General features: G+C 44.2%; 2 long non-coding RNA genes and 1 pseudogene across 2 annotated transcripts in view; 1 reads left to right on the forward strand and 2 right to left on the reverse strand.

Annotated features, from left to right (window-relative positions):
* The window catches only part of LOC140455038 (uncharacterized), a 321,983-nt gene that overhangs the window by 247,845 nt on the left and 53,213 nt on the right, over window positions 1-20,925 (reverse strand). The gene's annotated exons all lie outside the window — the stretch shown is intronic.
* On the reverse strand, window positions 6,241-9,327 carry LOC140455053 (cyclic AMP-responsive element-binding protein 1 pseudogene; annotated as a pseudogene).
* LOC140455037 (uncharacterized) overlaps window positions 12,401-20,925 on the forward strand; it is a 742,733-nt gene continuing 734,208 nt past the window's right edge. The window contains exons 1-3 of the long non-coding RNA XR_011952761.1: window positions 12,401-12,782; window positions 13,238-13,371; window positions 15,817-15,939. This is a non-coding gene — a long non-coding RNA (uncharacterized lncRNA). The remainder of the gene's footprint in view (window positions 12,783-13,237; window positions 13,372-15,816; window positions 15,940-20,925) is intronic.

Consider the following 20,925-nt stretch of genomic DNA (forward strand, 5'->3'; position numbering starts at 1 on the left):
AAAGCTGTTGAATACTTCGAGGAGGAAAAGGAGAATTTATGCAGAGAATGCACTTGAAATGATGATCGAGGTATATCAAACTCACATTATTTCATGACCTTTTCCTCTGGGTTCTTCAATGAACAAACTTGTTTTGTTATCTGAATAAATATGTATCATGTGATTTGTTTCGCACAAAATATTTCGTTAGGATCTGGTGAACTATTAAGAAGTGTTCACGTTTAAAATTTAGGCAGCATGATTGTTAAGCAAGAAAAGGTTGGCGTTTTACTCCCACTGAATCATTGCTCTATAAAAGGTAACAAGCTTTTTATCTGTTCTGGGCACTGAATATATGGAAGTCAATTCTGAAGGAAAAAATCCTCGTTTGTAATATTCCCACATATGGGGAGTAATTGCTTCTGGTCACTCTTCAGGCTCTAGAGGCTCCGAAAGAAATGAGTTGGCCAAAGTTAGGAACATCATTTGGATGGACTATGCTCATTGGGGAAACTTGCAGGATCTGTAGAAGGAACACGTGTTTCAGAGTGTATGCAATAAACCTGAACATTGTTATTTTTTCACAGAGGTTGTGACCCGACTGGAGCAGCAATGAAGCTCGTATTGTTTTTTAAATTTCCGAGCTTGCCAAATTATTGTTGGTAAATGCAGGTGACTTTATCAAAGCACATTTCACACTCCCCAGCCAGGAATTTGGTCCAAATTCTGTCAGTCCATCCATTTGTATGGATAGCAGGTATTTCAAATGTGAGCACTCCATTTAACTATTTGAATTGAATACTTCAGTGGTTACATCTTCTTGGATTCTGAATTTCAAATTACTCAATGTGATTTTTTGTCCCCCCTGAATTTGCCAAGCACTGGGCAGTTCTGGAATATTGTAAAACATTTATAATAGATGCATTTACACTATTGAAGGCAACCTGGCAGATTTGAATACCATTCAGGTAGTCAACAACAATACATAAGTAACTTTATGAATTGCTTACTGTACACCAACAACGCAAGCCAAGTATTAGTGAAACCACGGATTGTCTGCCATGGATTCCCAAATCTAAACAGTGCATTCCAGATATGCTCACTAACACCATCTGGGAGCAGTCTCCCAAAGTGCTCCCAGAACTTAGAAAGCACATACACTACCCTCCAAAGATAAATCTGCTGTCACAGGCTTCACTCTTATTGAATACAATGGCATTCATTATCCAGTTCTTTAACGTGACAAATGAGCTTACAAACAATTTATAAAATACTTTAAATCCTGAAGAAATGTGATGTCAGCCCTTTGTAGAAGTGAATGGAAAGTGTGATGTTTGCTTGAACGTTGGCTCTATGTATCAGACTGATCTGAACCTTTAGCAAGATGTGGGATGTTTCCCACACACTTTGTTTAAAAAACAAATATATGCTCTGAGATTTAAATGTTCAATCAGGTTTAATAAAAATCAGTCCAAAAATTGAGTTTGACTTCAGCTCCTTTAAAGAGACATGCTCTTGGCCTTCAATTTTGTGACATGTGATCATTCTTTGGTAAAGGTGGTTGTGTGTAACACTGCAGGATGTTGTACTGAAGTGCCTCATTGGGTGGAGGAGCTTTATTACTGGTGTAACTTGGCTAATTTTGAGATGGAATATTATTGTGAGTTAAATCTTGTTTTTAAACTGAGACGTGCTTGTGTAACTCAAGTGTGGAAACTATGCTCATGTTTGCATTGAACCTTTCACTTTTGGAGATTAGTATTTTTCCGATCTGTTTTGTAAATAAAGTTCACTATAGAAAGCACAGTGCTGGAGAACCGCAGGTCCAGCAGCATCTCTGAGGGGAATAAAACATTGGAAACTCCAAGTCTCATGACCATTTGTCCATTCAGACGAAGAGTCACTGAAATTGAAATGTAACATTATGTTTCTCTTCACCGATGCCCTCAGAACTGCTTAGTTTCTCCAACACTTTGTTTCTGAGGTTCAGATCTCCAGCATCTGCAGTTTATTGTTTTGTTGTAGATCCTATGATTTGACTTGGGGAGCAAGAAACAGCAACTGTAATCAATTAGGATAAAACTCTCCAACCATGGAAAACAAACACATAGTTCTTTATACTTTGCAAAACATGACTGTAAATAAGAAATGCAATTAAGCTAAGTGCAAGGCGGCATACCACCAGCCTTGTCTCAAACTTGCTATTCACCTTTGAGAACTAATCTGTCAGAATTGTGTTTGCTTGCTTCCTTTGAGATCACAGTCCACAAATGTCCCAGTACCAATTCCTGGGCCGGGCCCAGTTACCACATTGCAGTGGGGTGGGGAGCTTTGTGTCAGCCTGAAGTTTTTGTTAATAACAGCATTGCAGGTTGAAGTTGACGGTTTTGACGAATATTGCATCATCAAACTTGGAGGAAATCCTTCCGAATGTATTGATTAACTGGACTGAGCCTGTTTACATGCAGCCCTGTTAGTAGTGCAGTCATATTCTCAGTTAATAATCACACAACACCAGGTTATAGTCCAACAGGTTTAATTGGAAGCACACTAGCTTTCGGAGCACTGCTACTCCATCAGGTGATTGTGTAGGGAACAATTCTAAGGTATAGAACTTATAGCAAAAATTTAGTGTGATGTAACTGAAATTATCCATTGAAAAATACCTCGATTGTCTGTTGAGTCTTTCATCTGTTCGAATACCATGATAGTTTCACTTCTGTCATGTGTAAATCACAAAAACCTTTTTTTAAAAGGTGCATTCCTGACAGTGGCCCATCAAATCACTCATTGTATTAATCACTGCACAGTCTCAACAAAGGAATGAAATTGGATGTCCCACATTACATCTACCAATGCACTGGAAAATACAACAATACAATCAGCCCTCTTGACCCTGCAACTTCTGTCTCACTGTGGGCCAACAACAGCAGCAGAACTGTACTCCAGCCCAATCTGAAATCTCATGGCCTGGTATATCCCCAACTCAACCATTAATATCAACCCTAGTTCAATGGAGAGTTCTGCAGGGCATGCAGGAGCATACAAGGCATACATAAAAATGAGGTGCCAACCTGGTGAAGCTACCCAACCTGCATGCCAAACAGCGCAAGCAACACGAAATAGAACTATGTGATCCAACAACCAATGGATCAGATCGGAGCTCTGCAGTTCTGCCACACCTAGTCAGGAATGGTGATGGGCAATTAAACAACTCACTGCAGGAAGCATCACAGATATCCCCACCCTTACTGATGGAGGGGTCTCACACATCCATGCAACAGACAAGACAACAGCATTTGCAGCAATCTTCAGCCAGCAGTACCAAGTGGATGAGCTTTCTACATTGGTCCCTGACATCACAGACGTGAATCAATTTGGTTGAAAACTTATTTCAAATCAGATCAAGAAATGGAGAAGTAGTGTAAAGGCTGTCGGCCCTACCAACATTGTGGCAATAATACTGATGGCTGTGCTCCAGAAATTGCTGCCCACCAAGACAAGTCCAGCACTGGCACCTACTGACATTGTGGAACATTTCCCAGGGATGTTCAACACAAAAACACAGGACAGAGCCAACCCAGCCAATTTCCCTCCATCAGTCGAGACTCGCTCAGCAGTGAAGTGATAGAAGGTGTCATCAACAATGCTGTCAAGCAGCTGCTCAGCAATAACCTTCTGTGACACGTAGTTTGGGTTCTGCCTGGGCCACTCAGATCCTGGTCTTGTTACAGACTTGTTTCACAAACTGACAAACAGCTGAATTCCAGAGGTGAGGTGAGGGTGATAGCCCAGTCCCACTCCAAGACCACTGTTTCGACTTCAGTGATATCACCTGACCTCACCACAGTCTCAGCTCATTTACTGAAACTCTCATTCATTCCTTTTGTTAACTCTAGATTTCATTATGTAAACCCACTCCTGGCCAGCATCCCACAATCACCCTCCCTATAATCTCCAGAATATTGAAAACACTACCGCCCAAGTGCTCACTTGTACCAGAACTTGCTGATCCATCAAAATGCTCCCATTTATAAGCAACAACAATTTATTTTCACACCCTTGGTTTAATTCCTGGCTGTAATCATTCCTATCTTCCTGCACCACACACCCTTTCACATCTCAATAACTCATTTTAGTTCAGACTCCCAATGACGTGTTTATTTTTGAGTTCAGCTGTGTGACTGTTTCTATAGATTCCAAGGCAACACAGTCTGGAATTCCCACCCTAACCCTCTAAGATCTGCTTTCTTCCTTTATGTCGTTCCTGAAAAATTGTTTATTTCGCAAAAGTTTTGGTCACCGGACATAATATTCTCCATCTGTGGCCTTATGTCAAAAATTCAATATTTTTGTGAAATTAAAACGTGTTGATTTGTACAGATATCTTTAACTCTGCACTATCTCTGAGTGAATAAACTGTAATGTCTCCTACCCAGCCACGTTGTGGGAGCACCTTCACCATACCAACTGCAGCAGTACAAGGAAATCAAACATCACCTTCTCAACAGGAAACAGAGCTTTGGCCTTGATCACTGGTATCTGTGGAAGGAGAAATACACATCATGTTTCAGGGAGCGCAATATGATTTACAGGGAATGAAAATGGTGCAGAATTTGACTGTCAGAAATGGAAGGAAAATCCACTCATTTATTGGAAATAAGAACTCTTGACTGTCAAAGATATTGTGGAAAAAATAACCTGATAATGGAGCAGATGGTCAGGAGCCAGGCAGCAGGGGACAATCCATTTACAAAGAGGTCTGTGATCGTAATAGTAAAATATTACACCGAGCAAAAATACACACGAGAGACGAGGAAGCTAGATAACAAACAAATGGACATTAAGGAGCCCAGAGTTGAATCAGAGCAATGTTCACTTTTATGATCCCACAGTCAGAGGTGTCTAGCACAGAAACAGACTCTTCGGTCCAACCTATCCATGCCAACCAGATATTCTAACCTAATCTATTCTCATTTGCCAGCACTTGGCCAACATCCCTGTGAACCCTTCCAATTCAAATGCCTTTGAAATGTGACAATTTTAGTTGTCCTTCAGGCTCCTTTTGAATTCCCCCCTCACCTCACCCTAAACCTATATCCTCTAGTTCTGGGCTCCACCAACCCTTGTCTATTTATGCTATCCATGTCCCTCACGACTTTATAAACCTCTATAACATCACACCTCAGCCTATGACACTCCAGGGAAAATGACCCCAGCCTATTTTGCCTCTCCTTGCAGCTCAAATCCTCCAACCCTGGTAACATCCTTGAAAATCAATTCTCAAACCTTTCAAGTTTCGGTGCCTCCTTCTGAAAGGAGGGAGACCAGAACTGCACAAAATATTCCAAAAGTGACCAAACCAATGTCCTGTCCATCTCCTCTACTCAATGCTCTGACCAATAAAAGGAATCATACCAAATGCCTTCTTCACTGTCCTATCTACCTGCGACTCTACTTTCAAGGAACTATGAACCTGCATTCCAATGTCTCTTTGTTCAGCAAGATTCTCCAAGATCTTACAATTTAGTGTGCGAGTCCTGCTCTGATTTGCTTTTCTAAAATGCAGCACCTCACATTTATCTAAATTAAACCCTATCTGCCACTCCCCAGCCCATTGATCCATCCAATCAATATCCCATTGTACCCTGAGACAACCTTTATCACTGTCCACAATACCAATAATTTTGGTGTCACCTGCAAACTTACTAACTGTACCGCCTCTATTCACATCCAAATCATTTAAATGAATGACAAAACAAATCCAGAAAAAAAAAATCCATTTCTCTGGGTGTGAATATGCTCTGTGTAAATCCTGCCCCATGTCTCTCTACCAGAGAAGGCTGCACATGCGTCCCGCTGAACTTTGCCCCCTACAAAGCTGGCGGCTGCACGTGCCCAGTGAATCGTTGCCCCGAATAAAGATGGTGGTGCTTACTCGAATCAATCGCCAGATGAGGCATTTTCCTGTCTACTACAAAAACGGGACTGTAAGTTTCAAATTTGTAGTTTCCGATGTGCACCAAATGTCTGTAAACCCTCTCAACCCATACCAACACCATTTCCCTCCCGCTTCCTGCTGTTTATTTCTATCTTTACCAACAGCTCTCTGTCCACACATCCCGAACCGACCGCGAGGATGATCACGTGGTATAGTCTAGTCCCGCCCCCTCATTCATCCTGATTGATCGGAGGACCAACTGCCCCGCCAGGTCCTCCAGCGCTGTCTCTGCCTTTCCATTGGTCCGCCTCTGACATCAATCACCCGCGGCCCATTGTTGGCTGGAGCATACGGATTGCGTCGTGGCTTTTGTTGCTGGTCATGAGTTACAAGAGTTAAAAATGACACAACAGCATCTCAAAACCACCTGATGAAGAAGCTTCCAAATAATCCTGTTGACCAATAATCTGGTGTTCTGTGAATTTTACTTTTGTCCATCCCAATCCAACACCAACACCTCCAAGTCACGAATGAGGGAGGGATGTATAACAGAAGAACTAGGAACAGTAGAAGGCCTTCCTGCCCCTCGAGCCTGCTCTGCCATTCAATAAGATCATGGCTGATCATTTCGTGGACACTGAACCATTTACCCATGTTCTCACCGTGTCCATTAATTAATTACGTTTTTAAAAATCTAACCTAGCTTTAAAAACATTTACTGAACTAGCATCAACTACTTCCCTGGGCAATGAATTCCATCGAGGTCAAGAAGTTCCTGCTCAATTCAGTCTTAAGTTTGCTGCCTCTAATCTTGCGATGATGCTCTCTTGTCCTTGCTTCACCTGCCAGTGGAAACATCTCTCTATTTCTATTTTATCCATTCCATTCATTATTTTATATCTTTCCATTCTTCTGAATTCCAATGAATATAATCCCAATCTACTCAGTCTCTCTTAAGCCAAACCCCTCAACTCTGGGATCAACCTAATTAACCTCCTCTGCACCCTCTCTCGTGCCAGTACATCCTTTCTCAAGTAAGACGACAAAAACTACATGCAGTACTCCAGGGGTGGTCTCACCAGCACTCAAATACAGCTGGAACATAACCTCTGCCTTTAAACACATTCCTTTCAGCAACGAAGGACAAAATTCCATTTGCTTTCTGAACTGATTGTTGTACCTGGTGACCAACCTTCATGCAGAAGGATGCTCAGGTCACTCTGCAGAGCAAATGATGCAACTTTTTAACATTCAAGTGATTTTATTTTTAAATGTTACTACAACCAAAGAGTATAAACTTTATACTTACAAACATTCTATTTAATTTGACAGACCATTACCCACTCACTCAAATGTATCTTTGTTGCTCTGCAAAGTTTCACAGTCCTCCGCTCACTTTGTCCTGCTAATCATCTTGGTGTCACATGCAAACTTTGACACCCTACATGTAGTTCCAACTCCAAATCATCTGTATCAGTTGTAAATAATTGCAGTCCCAACACTGATCCCTGAGGCACACGACTTGTCAATGATTGTCAGCAAGAATAATACTCATTTGTCCCCAACAGTTTGCTTCCTATTAGTTTACCAATCTTCTATCCATGCTAATACTCTACCGCTAACGCCATGCACCCTTATATTGTGCAACAGCCTCTTGCACAGCACCTTGTTGATGGTCTTTTGGAAATCCAGGTACACCACATCCACTGGGTTGCCATTGTCCACCTTGTTTGAAATGTCTTCATAGAATTCCAAAAGATTGGTCAAGCATGACCTGCCCTTCATGAACCCATACTGCATCTGTACAATGGACAATTTTTATCGAGATTCCCTGTTATTTCTTCCTTGATAATAGACCCAAACATCTTTCCCACTACAGAGAATAAACTAACTGGTATATAATTCCCCACTTTTTGTCCACCTTCTTTTAAAAACAGTGGTGTCACTTTTGCTGTTTTCCAATATGCTGGGACTGCCACAGAGTCCAGTGAATTTTAGAAAATTACTGCCAGTGCATTTGCTGTTTTTCCTGGCATCTCTTTTAGTACCCTGGGAGGAATTCCATCAGGGTCAGAAGACTTTTCTATGGTTAGCTCAATTACCTCCAAACAGTCTAAAACTAGCTGTTCCGTAATAATGATAGTTTCCAAATCCTCACCTACCTTTGTCTCTTTGCTAGTTACTGGAAAGATATTAGTATCCTCCACTGTGATATCCCATAACTAAATGCTTCTTCTCATTTTCCAAAGGACCAACATTTACTTTAGCCATTCTTTTCTCATTATATATATTTATATACACTTTTGCTCTCTGTCTTTATAGTCTGTGTTAGTTTATTTTTCTCATGTTCTATATTACTTTTCTTTATAGCTCTTTTGTGGCTTTCAGTTGACCTTTAACGTTTTCCCAGTTCTAGTTTCACGCTGTTTTTGGCCACTTTGTACACCTTCTCTTTCAATTTGATTTTCCAGAATAGCAACCCGATTCTCCAAGCATTTCACATACTCTTTCTTCTTGCAACAGCACTCTCGAGCCGCTTCCCTGTTTTTCATGAGGCAGATTTCACATTTCTGAGTGGTTTCTTCAGCATTCTGGGACTGGCTTTGCAGGACTGGTGAAGATGCCATAACCATTCCCTGGCCAGCAGTGGAGTTAGGAGTTGTACGGATCTTATAGGTTTGGACATCTTCAGCAGCACCTCGTACAAGCACTTGGCTGCCTGGCACAGAAGGGCTTATGCCCAAAACGTCGATTCTCCTGTTCCTTGGATGCTGCCTGATTCCTGAAGAAGGGCTTATGCCCGAAACGTCGATTCTCCTGTTCCTTGGATGCTACCTGACCTGCTGCGCTTTTCCAGCAACACATTTTCAACAAAGATTTGCTGTCCATCGGGGCTCTTTGCATACTGTACAATGGCTGCTCCAACCTTGGCTGTAGCTGCGTTGGTCATTGTTAGTGTCTGGAGTCCTTGCACTCCATCTGAACCATTGTTGGCCAGCTGAATTGCTCCCCCGCTGTGTGATAGCAATGAATTGTCTGCTGATAGTCTGATAGATGGGTGTCTGCATCGTCATTGTAGTAACAGTTGAGACAGACTCTTCTTCTGATTTTTCCTCATCAATTTCTTGGCACACCAGGGGATCAGAAGAAAGTTCATTCAGGATTTTCCTGAATGAAGGCCGTCTCAATAGAATTTCTCTACGTTTCTGAGAGTCAGTCATGCTATCCACAGATTCCTTGGAGTCCTCACATTCAGATATAGTAGAGATCTGAACAGTCTGAACTGGAGGGGACTGTATGACTGAAGACTGAGCTGCTTGGATAACTCCTTGCACTTGAACAGTCTGCCCATTCGGCAAATGCACTGAAGTTACTGCTAGACTTGTCGTTGATTGGATCCCAGGCATGGTTACCTGCGTGGTCATGTTATATATTAATTATCCAGATGAAGGGACTGGGGGCATTCTAGCGAAGTTTGCCAATGATACGAAGTTAGGTGGACAGGCAGGTAGTACTGAGGAAGTGGAGAGGCTGCAGAATGATCTAGACAGTTTGGGAGAGTGGTCCAGGAAATGGTTGATGAAATTCAACGTGAACAAATGCGAGGTCTTGCACGTTGGAAAAAAGAATACAAGCATGGACTACCTTGTAAACGGTGAGAAAATTCATAAAGCCAAAGTACAAAGGGATCTGGGAGTGCTAGTCGAGGATTCTCTAAAGGTAAACATGCAGGTTGAGTCCATGATTAAGAAAGCGAATGCAATGTTGTCATTTATCTCAAGAGGGTTGGAATATAAAAGCAGCGATGTGCTACTGAGACTTTATAAAGCTCTGGTTAGGCCTCATTTGGCGTACTGTGTCCAGTTTTGGTCCCTATACCTCAGGAAGGACATACTGGCACTGGAGCGTGTCCAGCGGAGATTCACACGGATGATCACTGGAATGACAGGTCTAGCATATGAGGAACGGCTGAGGATCCTGGGATTGTATTCATTGGAGTTTAGAAGGTTAAGGGGAGATCTAATAGAAACTTACAAGATAATACATGTTTTGGAAGGGGTGGATGCTAGGAAATTGTTTCCGTTAGGTGAGGAGATTAGGACCGGTGGGCACAGCCTTAGAATTAGAGGGGGTAAATTCAGAACAGTAATGCGGAGACATTTCTTCAGCCAGAGAGTTGTGGGCCTGTGGAATTCATTGCCACGGAGTGCAGTGGAGGCTGGGACACTAAATGTCTTCAAGGCAGAGATTGATATATTCTTGATGTCACAAGGAATTAAGGGCTACAGGGAGAATGCGGGTGAGTGGAGTTGAAATGCCCATCAGCCATGATTAAATGGCGGAGTGGACTCGCTGGGCCAAATGGCCTTACTTCCACTCCTATGTCTTATGTTCTTAGGGTCTAATTTGATCACTTTCCTTCGATACCCATTGCCGAGTATACCTTTTCATACAGTCCTTCCTTTTCACTGGAATACATCTTTGCTGAGCACTTTGTAAAATGTCTTTGAAAATCTTCCACTGCTCATCAACTTCCCACCATAAAATTTTTGTTTACAGTCTACTTTATCCAGATTCTCTCTCATTCTATTGTAGTTCCCAGTGTTCAAGCACAGGACCCAGTTAATAGATTTTATCTTCACACTCTCCATATGTATTCTAATTCAACCATACAGTGATCGCTTCTTCCCAGGGGATCGCTAACTCTGAAGTCATTAATTATTCCTGCCTCATTGCACAGGGCCAGATCTTGGATAGCTTGCTCCCTTGTCAGTTCCATTTCATACTGTTCAAGAAAACTATCATGAATACACTTAGTGAACTCCTCAAGGCTACCTTGACTGAGCTGGTTTGACCAATCTACATGTAGATTAAAATCATCGACGATAATAGCTGTACCATTTTTACAGGCATTAGTTATTTATTTGTTTGTTTATTGCCCATGCCAATGTGATGTAGTTATTTGGTGGCCTATACATTGCACCTATCAGTGACTTTCTTGTTAGAATTTTGACTGCATCATTCCTGTTTCTCCTAATGTATGGCAATAACAACAACTACTTGCTTTGTATGGAACTTTCACAATGGCAAATCTCCTAAGGTGCTTCATGGATGATCAAAACATTGATTAAAGAGAATGATTTTAAAATACATCTTAAAAGGAAGATAGAGAAGGTTAGGGAGGCTATTCCACAGACTTCTGCCCTTGACAGCTCCAGCTGTGGAATGATACAGGTGGGGTGGGTTGGAAAGGGAACGTGCAAAGGGGAAATGGAAAAGTGCAAGCAGTGCATAAAGTCTTAAGGATAGAGGAGGTTCCAGACCGAGTCTGTCATGGAGTTTGAAGCACTGCAACAGGTTCATGCATGTCACGACTATAGTGCTAAAAGAGATTTCTGCTGTCCGAAACAGCGTGACGGATCTTGTATTGTGGACTTATGAAATGACAGTGATCTCTACCAAACATGTACGAGGTAGAGTCAGGGCAATAATGAGATGCTGCAGCAGGAGGGGAACAGGTAACTCCATACAAAACCCTACTCTTTCTCATCCATTTTCAACTCCAAAACCGAGTGAGTTCTAGAAAAGCACCTTTATATCCCACCACAACACTTTACCCCACAATCGTGGTATATGTGCACAAGGAGGAGTAGAACAGACTGTACTGGGACCGTGAAACACTTGGTAAAGACTAAAATCATCTGACTATTGAGAGCACCACCACATTGTATGGGTTTTCTATTGTTTTTACTCGGTTCCTGACTTCCCTTATTTTCCCTCATGAACCTGTTCAAAGTTGTTTTTACACACACCTGCAGTACCTGTGAATTGAACGCCGGTCTCTCGGTCCAAGATTCGGGATATTTTCCCTGCATCACAAGGCATCGACTCCAACTTCCCTTGTCCGTTAATGTTTCTGTTGCTTAACTGCTGAGTCGCACCTGAATCACCTCTGCCTTTGGAAGGAAGGGGCGGAACTGGAGGACCGAGCAGCGGCCGGTCCTCCAACCAGAGTGAGTGAGGAGAGGGGCCAATGCATTCTGTGGAGTGAACGCTTCAGGATTGGTCAGAAAGCAAACTGCTTTGCAGGATTGATCATTGCCACGGCATGGCGGAGCATTAAACACCTCTCATAAACCAATGTGAGATTTTAAAGAAATAGTTCAGATGTAAATCTGACAATGAACATATTTCCAATCGATTTACACAACTTGAGTAACAAACTTATTTTCAAACTCCCAGAACGATTGGTAATTTACATACCTGGCTGGTATGGTTAAGTTGGACCGAACAATCTATTTACATATTAACCATCTCAATGACTGTAACTCGACAGAGCAATTGTTAATGTCAAATATTTCCCCCGTGATTCTGTGCAGATATGAATATTCTCTATAAACTCACTGACAACCTCCGACGCACGCGCAGTTTGGTTTCTATGAAGAGCATGCGCAGTGTCACATTAACCAGGACACGGCGAGTCATGGAGCAGCTTTCTCCGGGTGCGGCTACGATCGGCTTCAGAGAGCGGCGTCTGGGAGACTCACTGGGAGAAAGGAGCGGAGAGAATTCACAAGACGCGGATATAGGTGAAAAAAATCCGAAAAAGACCCTGCAGACCCGGATAAGGAGATGATGGTCTCTGTCGGGAAAGCGGCCCAGGGTCACGGCCGCCATTTATTTGAGGGAAGAGGGAGCGCGGGCTTCAGAGCCGCCATCTTGAGAAGGTCAATGAGCAGGAGGGCGGGGCTATCCGGGTCGAGGACAATCGGAGGATAGACCCACCTGAGATCACTTCACTAAAGACATGAATGCACACGGTGGATTTTTCTTAACATCAACAATTGTTTAATACTCACAGGTTTTTAATTACATCTTCTTTGAAGCATTTAATTCTCATTTTCTCATTTGCAATGGTGGGATTTGTACCTGTGTCCAGTGAACATTTGCTGAGTTTCTGGATAAATTGTCTCACTTAATGCCACTGGACCATCACTTTGCCTGCTCACAGGTTGCCCATCCCAGTGCAACATGAATCAAAACCCTTTCTTCCTGCACAATTGTTTGATCTTGCACTCTGGTGATATCACTTAGTATCTCTCCATGTGGTATCCCTCACTGTGTGGGTCTAATTGCTGCATCTGTCAATGTCCCTCGCTCTTGCAGCTACTCCAGATCCTGAGCAAACAGAATTCTCCACTCCAGATAGACGATGGAGACTGGGATGTTCCAGATTTCTGTGGGACTCAGTGCCATTTGACATTTGTAGCCCTCACTGCATCAGTCTAATTTCCCATTCTGTCTATCTGTCTGTAGGTACTCAGGAAGGTCCTGACCTAATAGACATCCCAGCTGCTGGGTGTCTCATACATCCCTCATTGAAGATGGTTTGTCAGCCAGAGAGACACAGGGCAGGGAGATCTGGAGCCTTCAATAAATCCTGCAGTGAGGTAAGATCACACTCAGTGCACAGAACAGAGAGCAATGAGAGGGCTCCAAACATCAGCTAACAGGGCATGACATAGCTGCCGTGCTGGAGGGGGAGCACAGTACAGACACACCCCAGGTTCAGTCACCGCCTTTACTTCAAGTTTTGTTGTACTAAGACAACATCGGGAGTGTCACAGTTTTCAATCCAAGCCTGTGCTGTCTTAGTGAGCATCAGTACAAAAGAGGGGAAAGCAGGCTTTCCACGAGCGGGTGGGAATGCTGTCTGGGAATGTTCCATTCTGTGTTCCCTCTCCCACACTGTATCTATGGCTTGTCTTGTGGATCAGTGTCTTCAATCATTCTAATGCCAAAAACAGTTCCTATCTCTGTACTTTCCTCCCCTCTCACCAATCACTTCACACATTTGAAACCTGCTCCAGTCCAGACGACCATCCATATCTCTCTAACTTCAGTCTCGACAACATGCCCTGTCACGATAGTCCACTCCCCCAATAACCCAAGACTTAGGGTCTGTTTCTGTGCTGCATGACTCTGGCCGAAGTCATCAATGCTGACCAGGTTTCCTGAACTGAATGAGTTGCATTTCCGTGTTTGGCCCATGGCCCTTCAAACCTTCACTCCTCCATGTTCCTGCCCAAATGTCTTTTCCATGTTGTAATTGTTCTTGGTTCTCCCATGTGCCACAGAACCGTCCTCTGTGGAAAATGTTGCCCCTCAGCTCTCTAAGTAAATCTTTGCTCTCAGTCACTCCTCAGGCCTTACCCATTCTGCTGTGGGACACAACCCTTCCCCAACATAGACTCCCCTCGGACATTACCCCCTTCTGTGGGACACCCCTCCTCAGTTCAGATTCCCCTCGAGCCTTACCCATCCTGCTGTGGGACCGAACCCCTCCCCGGTACAGACTCCCTTCGGGCCTTGCCCATCCTGCTGTGGGACACATCCCCTCTGAGGTACAGACTCCTCTCGGGCCTTAACCGTCTGGCTGGGGGATACAACCCCTCCCCGGTACAGTCTACCCTTGAGCCTTACCTGTCCTGCTTTGGGTCGCATACCCTCCCTGGTACAGAGTACCCTCGGGCCTCACCCTTCCTGCTGTGAGGCACAACCCCTCCCCAGTACAGACTCTTGACTGGCCTTAACCATCCTGCTGTGGGGTACAACCCCTCCCTGGTGCAATCTGCCCTTGGGCCTTACCCATCCTGCTTGGGATACAACCCCTCCACGGTACAACTCACCTCAGGCCTTACCAATCCTGCTGTGGGACACAGACCCCTTACCCATCCTGCTGTGGGACACAGACCCCTTACCCATCCTGCTGTGGGACACAGACCCCTTCACCATTCTGCTGAGGGACACAGACCCCTTACCCATCCTGCTGAGGGACACAACCACATGTGTACAGAGTCCCCTTGGGTCTTACTCATCCTTAATCCCTCCCCGGTACAGACTCCCCTCGGGCCTTACACATCCTGCTGAGGGACACAATCCCTCCCCGGTACAGACTCCCCTCAGGCCTTAACTATCCTGCCATGGGACACAACCCCTCCCCAGTACAGACCCCCCTTGGGTCTTACCTATCCTGCTGCGGGATACAGCCACTCCCCGGTACAGACTCCCCTCGAGCCTTACCCATCCTGCTGTGGGACACAACCCCTCCCCAGTACAGACTCCCCTTGGGCCTTACCCATCCTGCTGAGGGACACAACCCCTCCCCGGTACAAACTCTCCTCTGGTCTTACCCATCCTGCCATGGGACACAACCCCTCCCCAGTACAGACTCCCCTCGGGCCTTACCCATCCTGCTGTGGGGGACACGCTCCCCTGTACAGATTCCCGTCCGGCCTCACCCACCCTAACGTGGGACACAATGCCTCCCCGGTACAGATTTCCCTCGTACATTACCCATCCCCGGTCCAGACTTGTCCAAGACCTTGCCCATCCTGCTGTGGGACATGACCATTTCCCGGTACAGAGTCCGCTCGGTCCTTACCCATCCTGCTGTGGGACACAACCCCTGTCCGGTACAGAGTCCCCTTGGACCTTACCCATCCTGCTGTGGGACAGGTTGACAATTGTATTGAATAGAATCCCTCTAGTGTGGAAACAGGCCCTTGGTCCAGCAAGTCCACACCGACCCCTGATACATACCCTGCTCAAAATAGCTTCAAAGTACATAGAAAAAGTGATCACTGAATTGGTTAAAATCTCCTCAGTTACATTGGGCAGTTTAAAAGTCTCTCTGTATTGGTGATATGTTCCTTTTCTTCAAACAGGTAACATTTTTATTAAAGCAGCAGATGTTCATTGTGAGAGTGTCTCTGTTAAACTAGAATCTGTTCTGTTCTCTGTGTAACAGGCTGTTGTTGTGTGCGATGGACTGTCACTAACAGTGTAATTGACCTGTGAGTCATTGATCAGGTTTCCTTTGTCTGTAAATCTAGTGATCAGTGAACTACACATCCGCTCTTCTTAGCGAAAACAAAGAATCATTTCTCAACGAAAAAATGGCACATCACAAAGCTATTTCATGGATTTCTGGCACACCCCACCGACCAGTGTATCTGGTAAGTCTGTTTCCTGAATAATTCTGAACTCGATCTGTAACTCTGACAGTATCTGTATTGCTTGTCAGTTGGATGAGAATTCAGCCTCTTTGGTCTGAGCTGTTGTGATGCAGGCGGTGGCTTCATTCTGTCTCTGCCAAGCTTGTTTTCTCCTTCTGCTGTGATTCTGGGAGTATCCTTTCGGCAGGTTAGAATATTCAGTGACTGAACGTTGAATGATTTTGACTCTAACAGAGCACTGGCCTTGTTTTCAGCTAATTATTCACTTTCCATTTCCTGGTTGTGTTGAATGTTACAGAAACAGGCTCTGAGCAATGTTTCCATTCCCTTGTGTTGGATTCACTGACAGCCACGTGGTCAGTCAGTTTCAGGCTGATGGATCAGTTTCTCTGTCCTATTAGATGGTGGTCACTTGCTCAGTTTCCGATGGCTCACCTCAGTGTCAGTCCATCAGCTGCTGAAACCCTCCATCCAGCATTTGTTCCCTCTCACCGTGACTACTCCAATACAGTCCCAGCTTGTCTCCCACATTCACCTCCACATACTCCTGATCACCTCAGATTCTCCTGTCTGTGTCCTTACAGCGAGTCACGTAGGTCATCCACCTCCATTTCACGCTGCTCTACATTACATTCAGTACAAATGTAATTTCAGAATTCCATTCATTGCGTTTAAATACACCCCTGATCTTGTCCAGTCCAAACATCCAGGTTCCATCAGGTAGGTGGGTGTCCGCGTGGTCGGGTTGGAGCAACAGCAGGACACACTGAGGATCATACAGGGGATAAAGATGGGGTTGGATGCGGATGTTTAAGAAGAGAGAGCTGGTGTATTGTTGGGGATAGCTTCTCAGGGGAGTAGCACAGCGGTAGCCAGGTCTATAACACCACGACTCAATGGCCTGAGTTATCGGGAGAGGTTGGACAAGCTTGGACATTTTTCTTCAGAGCATAGGAGACATAAGGGAGATCTTATAGAAATGTATATGATCATGAGAAGCATGGATAGGGTGAATGCATTCAGTCTTTTTCCCAGGGTTGAAGAATTGAGGACTAGAGGGCATCAGTTTAAGGTTAGAGGGGAAAGAATAAAAGGGAACGTTAGCAGCAACTTTCTTACACAGATGCTAATTCTCATACGGAATGAGCTGTCAGTGGAAGTGGCTGAGGCAGGTACATTAACAACATCTAAAAGGCATTTGGACAAATACATGGGTAGGAAAGGATTAGAAGGATATTGGGCATGGGCAGGGAAATGGGGTTGCCACGGATGGACATTATGGTTGCCAGGGATCAGTCTGGCTCCTGGGGCCTCTCTCTGTGCTGTAGGATTCTATGACTCTATAACTGACTCTGCTGTAGAACAAGGTCGGGCAAAATCCAAGGGAGCGAAAATAGGAGAGCCGCTAGTTGGGGGCATATACAGGTGGTACTGTGGCTGCGTCCGAGACTCCAGGATGGGGTGTTGTATCCCTGGTGCCTGGGTCAAGGACATCTCTGAGCATTTGCATGAAATTCTGAATTGGGAGAATGGGAGACCAGAGGTCATGGTGCACATTGCTACCAACGACACGGGTAGAAAGAGGGATGAGATCCTGAGCAGTAAGCACAGGAAGTAGGGAACGGCTGAAAAGCAGGACCTTGAGGGTAGTAATCACTGCGTTACCACCAGTCCCGTGTGCTTGTGAGATAAGGAATTGAAAGATAGCAGAGATGAATGCATGGCTGAAGAGCTGGTAGAGGGGGAGAGTTTCAGGATCTTGGATCCTCTTCTGGAGCAGGGGTGACCTGAACTAGAGGGGAACTGATATCCTCACAGGGAAGATCGCTCCTGCTACACGTGAGGGTTTAAACTAGAATGGCAAGGGCATGAGAACCACAGTAGCAGGGCAGCACGTTGGGGGGGGGGGGGGGGGGGATGAGGAAGGAAGGAAGGAAGATGTAAACGAGTCAATCAGAAAGGGAATACAGAGAAATGAACACCATAGTACGAATGGGCTGAAGTGTGTTAATTTCAACACAAGGAGCAACGTAGCTCAGGTAGATAAACTCAGATCCGATATTGTGGCCATTCCAGAAATTTGGTTGGGAGAAGCACAGGCCTGGCTGCTCAACACTTCAGGGTTTCATTGTTTCAGAATGAGCCTGGCCAGGTGACTGACCTTTTAGTGGGAGACCATTTTGGAAACAGTGATCACAACTTAAGTTTGTTTAAGGTAGCTACGAATAAGGATACGGACAGGACCCTGAGGGATTTTTCTAAATTATGGGATTGAAAATGATGTCAGTATTAGACAGGAGCTAGGCAGTGTTAACTGGGAGCAGCTGTCATCAGACAATGCCACATTGGGCACGTGGGAGTTAGTTAAAGGCTTTCTGATCGGAGTTCATGACCAGCATGTTTCAGGAGGGAGGAGAAACAAGGCTGGCAATGTAAGGGCGCCTTGGATAACGAGGGAGGCTGGGAATTTAGTCAGAAGGGAGAAAAAAACAAGCCTATGCAAATTTTGGGAAGCTAGAATTGGCATGGCATGTGAGAAATGTTTAAAACAAAAGCTCAAAGGAACCCAAACAGGGAATGAGCAGAGCAAGGAGGAGCCATGCCCTTCACAAGTAGGGTTAAAGTGAATCCCAAATCGTTCTGGAGATAATTACCCACAAGAGGATATGAACATGGATCGTTACAGCACAGTACAGGCCTTTTGACCCTCAGTGTGGGACCGACCTGTGAAAATAATCTGATGCCTATCTAACCGACACCCTTCCAATATTACCCATATGGATGTCCAATGCCCATTTAAATGCCCTTTGCGTCGGCGATTCTACTACTGTTGCAGGCAGGCGTTCCACGTGCCTACTGCACTCTGAGTGAAGAAAGTACCCCTAATATCTGTCCTTAATCTATCCGCCCTCAATTTAAACAATGTCCTCTCATGTTAGCCTTCACCATTCGCGGAAAAAATAGCTACCCGATCTAACCCTCTGATTATCTTATACATCTCAATTAAGTCACCTCTCAACCTTCTTCTCTCCAACTAAAATAGCCTCCATTCCCTCAGCCTTTCCTTGTAAGACCTTCCTTTCATACCAGGCCATATCCCAGTAAATCTCCTCTGAACCCTTCCCACAGCTTCCACAGAACCAGGAAGAAGGTCAGGCCAGTCAAGTCTAAAGGAAGGAACTTGTGCTTGAAGTCACTGGAAGTGGGCGAGATCCTAAATAATTACTTTGCATCGGCATTCACCCAGGAAAAAGATATAGAGGATACTGAGATTTGTGTGGAGCAGGCTAATGTGCTCGGGCAATTTTGAGGTCGAGAAAAAAGCGTTGGATTTCTTGAAGAGCATTAAAGTGGATTAATCCCGAGGGCCAGATGGTCGCTACCCCAGGTTATTGAGAGAGGCAAGACAGGAGATTTTTGGGGCCCTGGCCAAGATTTTTGAGTCCTCGCTAGCCACTGAAAGGTCGTAGAGGACTGGTGTTCCTCTCTTCAAGAAGGGAAATAGGGACAATCCAGGAAATTATAGCCCGGTGAGTCTCATCTCAGTGGTTGGGAAGCTTTGGACAGAATTCTTATGGATAGGATTTATGCGCATTTGGGAAAGAATGGCCTAATTAGGGACAGTCAGCGCAGCGTCATGAGATGCACAGGGTTAACGGTCAAAATGTTCTACCCAGAGCTGAAATATCTTTACTACGGAACATGCATTTAAGGTGAAAGAGGGAGAGCTCAAAGGAGATGTGAGGGCTAATATGTTTTCCTCAGAGAGTGGTAGGAATCTGGAACATGCTGCCAGGGATGGTATAGGAGGCAGATATGAGAGGGGTGTTGAAGGGATTTTTGGGTAAGCATGTGGATATGCAAGGATGTGGAACAAAGATAGGCAGAAAGGATGAGTTTAATTTGGTGTCACATTCAGCATAACATTACGGGCTGAAGGGCCCGTTCCTGTGCTGTACTTTGTTGTGTTTCTTTTGTTACAACATGACGGTGAACCCCTCTGTTAATTAAACCAAACACCCAGAAAAGTTCACCTCACCACGTAATCTGTTAAAGTCTGAGTGACAGAAAACTCAGAAATTCCACTATTTAAAGAAAATAGCATCAAATTATTTTTAACTTGAAAAGTGAATATTAAACAACTAATCATAAATCTAAGCTCCCTCTTTCTCTTCACTGTTTATTATCTGCCTCCAGCTATATAACAATATGTTATTTCAATAAGACACTTATTAAAATTACATCAACTTAATTTCAAAAGTACATAGCGCCTCTTGTCTTTTGTGTCTTTCTTCATCTGTCTGAGGATCTCCCTGGGCCGTTGTCTTCTTTTATTCTGAGTATGTTTCACATGAAAAGGTACCCTTTGATTGAGAGACTTTCCTAATTTCTTGGCGAGCAAGATGTTAACTCTCCCAGACAGCAGTTACTCTCTGACCAATTTTTAAAAGGTCTGCACTTTATATGCTCCCAACAGATCATCTCATTGGCTTGATGCTGGCAAAACAATAAATACAAATTCAATTGGGTTTTGGAATCTTGGGGTATAATTTAAACTGATAGATTAAATTTGAATTATTGTCAAAACAGCAACCAACTCAGGTCTATATTTCACAGCCAAAAGTTACATTTGTTTGCTTTCCCAGTACACTCTGGGATTGCTGGCCAGTCATATACGGTACACAGGTAGTTATAAGCTCTCAGTTCAGAAGAGTGTTCTCTCCCTCTTAAAGATACAGTACACACCTTCAACTTTATAACACTTTGAGTATTATCTTATCAGCAAGTTCATTTATTAAAGTGACAAGCAGCAGATTGTTTACATGACCTTTTTGGCTTCACATTTCAATTTCAACATAGAACAATGGCTTGTGTTTGTGAGAAGATCATGTTGCTGTGTGCAACAGACTGTCACTAATAAGATTATGCTCCCGATAACACAGATTTCCTTTGTCTGTAAATTCTGCATGAAGTGATTTGAACACC

The sequence above is a fragment of the Chiloscyllium punctatum genome, chromosome 30 (genome assembly GCF_047496795.1).
Source record: "Chiloscyllium punctatum isolate Juve2018m chromosome 30, sChiPun1.3, whole genome shotgun sequence".
Lineage (NCBI taxonomy): Eukaryota > Metazoa > Chordata > Chondrichthyes > Orectolobiformes > Hemiscylliidae > Chiloscyllium > Chiloscyllium punctatum.